The sequence below is a fragment of the Neovison vison genome, chromosome 1, assembly GCF_020171115.1.
Source record: "Neovison vison isolate M4711 chromosome 1, ASM_NN_V1, whole genome shotgun sequence".
In the NCBI taxonomy this organism is placed as follows: Eukaryota; Metazoa; Chordata; class Mammalia; order Carnivora; family Mustelidae; genus Neogale; species Neogale vison.
The window spans coordinates 258,103,132-258,106,978 of NC_058091.1; the positions used below are offsets into that span (position 1 = coordinate 258,103,132).

Here is a 3,847-nt window from a genome sequence, read left to right on the forward strand (position 1 = left end):
AATTCCAGGTGAAGACTGACCAGCCCAGAACAGTTTGAAACCGTTGTCTTCATTGTGTATGATGCTGAATTTCTTTGAATGCAACCAAAGTTTAAGTGGTCGGTTTATCATATTACTGATTCATATTGAACTTGTAGTCGACTTAAATCATAGAGTTGTTTTCATATTTAACTGCTGTTCAACCACGTCTCTCCTGTACCATACTCATGAAGTTTAATTTAAAAAGGAAAAAAAAAACATGGAACACTTCACAAATTTATGTGTCATTCTTGCTCAGGAGCCATGCTAACCTTCTCTCTATCATTCCAATATCAGTTTATGTGCTGTTGAAGTATGTTTAATTTTTAATCCTAAATACAGGATTTTTTTCTTCATCTCTGATAAAACTGATTTCATTATTTTGACTCATTTTTCTTACCATTCCTTTTAAAATAAGTCCGTATTTTGATATCCAGCATATTACCTACTTGCTGCATTCTCTGTTTACAAATTTAATCAGAATGTCCTTTATTTAATTTAATTAAATTGTTGGATAGGCCAAGTCAGAGCTCTGTAGGATGAAAGAGTGCACCCCACCCCCAACCAGATGGATTTTGATCAACATTATGAAGGTCTAATCAGTTAAATCCTAGTAACTGTCTGTATTGTAATACTATCCAGGTCTCAGTTCTTTTCCATTTTATACACTCCATGCTTGCAATATGATGAAATGAAGTTATCTCCCTCCTCTGTGGCACAGGGGAAAACATATAGCTGAGAACAGGGATTCAAATCTTTGTTCTTTAACACACTTGTTGGATGTCATGTGAAAAACTACTTAAACTTACCCTTGATTTTCCCATATGCAAAAAAGACAACACTATTACATTCCTCACCTTTTATCATTACAACACTATTACATTCCGCACCATTTAGCACCTTAACAATGGTGATAATTAGAATAAATTCTCCGTAAAATGCAGATATTGCTTACTTCAGTAACTGGATTGGAATACGGATTATCTTTGCATATGTTTTAAATATACAGTTAAAGAAAAGATGTTCAACGAAGTAAAGTAACACCAAAATTCAAACTCGTATCTGTTTTTCTTAAAAATACATTATCTTTTGTTTCCTTTGCCTTTGGAGATGTATCTTGAAAGAAGTTGCTGTGGCTGATATCAAAGAGATTACTGCCTATGTTCTCCTCTAAGATTCTGATAGATTCCTGTCTCACGTTGAGGTCTTTTATCCATTTTGAGTTGATCTTTGTGTACGGTGTAAGAGAATGGTCGAGTTTGATTCTTCTACATATAGCTGTCCAGTTTTCCCAGCACCATTTATTGAAGAGACTGTCTTTTTTCCACTGTATATTTTTTCCTGTTTTGTCGAAGATTAATTGACCATAGAGTTGAGGGTCCATATCAGGGCTCTCTACTCTGTTCCACTGGTCTGTGTGTCTGTTTTGTTAAAATGTGCAGTTCAGTGACATTAAATACTATTCACATTGTTGTATAACATCACCACCATCGTTTCCAGAACTCTTTTCCTCTTGCAAAACTGAAACTCTGTACCTACTAAACAGTAACCTGATTGTCCCCTTCTTCCAGCCCCGGGCAACCATTATTCTACTTCCTGTCTCTACAATTTTAACTGCTCTAAGTACCTCACATAAGTCAAGTCATACAGTCCTTTTTTTGTGTGATTGGCATATTTCACTCAGCATAAATTCCCTAAGTTTCATTCATGTTGTACCATGTGTCAGAATTTCCTTCCTTTTTAATACTTAATAATATTCCATTGTATGTAAATGCCACGTCTTGCTTATCCATCTGTCAGTGGACCTTGAATTGCTTCTACATTTAATTATTGTAAATAATGTTGTTAAAAAAAAATACATTATCTTTCCACAATGCTATGGTACCTGAGAATTATCTGTATAAAGTGCTTTGTATTATAAAATCTCAGATTAATATGAATTGTTATCATAATTCAGTTTACCATTTAGAAAAGACAGTTAGGTTCATTTAGCATAATTTGTCCTCCATGAATGCAAGTGGCCTCTGGTAATTACAAATTCACCTTTTTATATACTCAAAAAACACCTTTTAATAATTTTTTTGCTAGTTTTTTTTTTTAACTTTAGACACAATAAGTTTATAAATTATAGAATCATCCCATCTTTCTTAGAAAAACTGAAAATATTTAACCTTCTCAGGTTTCTGGTACTTCTCACATGGAGAAATATGCCAGGTTATTTTGTGTGGGTTTTTGTTTTTGCCTACAAAATGTTACATGTAAATGTGGGAAACTATACAATAGGTAAAGAGTTACGTAAAATGTGGTAAGGTATTAAAACGAATGACAGAACTCAAGAATTGTTCTAGAGGATCAAGAAAGTGATTAAGTGTGAGCTGCAGATGTCAGCAAAGACCTCATGGTATGGACTGTAATTCTAGACTCCAAAAGATCAGTCCTTGATTTTTGAATTTTCCATAATGAAGCAAGGGAGCATTGATTGTGTTCCTTGAAGATTCCAGGAATCTGTTTTCAGTGTCCTGTGCTTACTTGGGCTCCTTCTATCTGCACTGGTACCCAGTAGCAGTGTCAACTGTCAGAGCTGACTGGTTCACTCCTGTTGACCTGTTGTCCATGAATCCAGATATACTTTGCTGAGAGAATCATCAGAAGAGCATGGGTTTTGCTATTGTGAATATTGCTGCTATGAACATTGGGGATACATATGGCCCTTCTTTTCACTACATCTTATCTTCGGGGTGAATACCTGTGTTGACTGAAAAGCAGGGGGAGTAGTTATTGCCCAGAATTCCTGAAAAAACGGAGCGACAACAAACCCAGGCACTTTTGCCCAAAGTCTGTAAGTTTTTAACTTATTTGTATTACAAACATGTATTCAACATTTGCTCTATAGGGGACACTGGACTAAATGTTGGAGATAAAAAGTCAAATTAAACATGTCCTCTAGGAAGTTTCTCATAGAAAATGAAAACTTAACTTTTTAGTTGAATTTTGAGGAGCCACCTGCTATTAGTTGGATGAAAATGTGAACAGAGTTAAGGTATACCAGAGAGTGGAAACAGGTAAGGGAAAGCAAGCAGAGAAGCATGAGATATCCTGTCAAATTTGGGAAACTGAAAATGCTTTTAGGTGACTAACAGTACAGTGACTATGAGGGAGTGATGGGGGCAAAACTAGAGGAGTAGTCAGGAGCCAAATGGTGAAGAATTCTGGCTGCTAAGATTAGGAGTTTGAACTCTTATCCTGGAGGTTATGGTGGCCCACAAAAGGAATTTAATCAGCAGAATGAAATAATTATAACTATGCTTTTAAAAAGATGGCTTTTATGAGAGGTATTTAGAGTAAAATGGGAAAAGAACTGTTCTGAAACCCAGAGAGTCCAGTTAGGAGGCTGTGGCAGTAATCAGATTAGAAGCAATGGCTACTGACTAGAGCAGTGGCCATTAGTGGGAATCAAGTAGAGGGAAGAAATGCAAGTGATATTAAAGGAGGTAGAATTTGAGTCCTTGGCAGCAGCAAGAATGACATGGGAAGAAAGGGAAAATAGTAAAGAGTCTAAGGCAATTCTCATATTTCTTATATGGCTCACTGCATTGATTATTGTTCCTTTCATTGAAATAGGGCATGAAGTGGGAATATGAATTTTGGGGTGGTAAGATGATGAGTTCAGTCTTCAGTGTATTATAGTTTGAATCTACAGGATTTCTAAGGAAATATTCTATTTATCTATCTATCTATCTATCTATCTATCTATTCATCTATCATATTATGTTAGTCACCATAAAGTACATCATTAGTTTTTGATGTAGTATTCCATGATTCATTGTTT

General features: G+C 35.4%; 1 non-coding gene across 1 annotated transcript; it reads right to left on the reverse strand.

Annotated features, from left to right (window-relative positions):
* Window positions 1-232: 232 nt before the first annotated feature.
* On the reverse strand, window positions 233-335 carry LOC122897845. Its single transcript, XR_006382681.1, has one exon. It is a non-coding gene; the product is annotated as a U6 spliceosomal RNA (small nuclear RNA).
* Window positions 336-3,847: the final 3,512 nt, after the last annotated feature.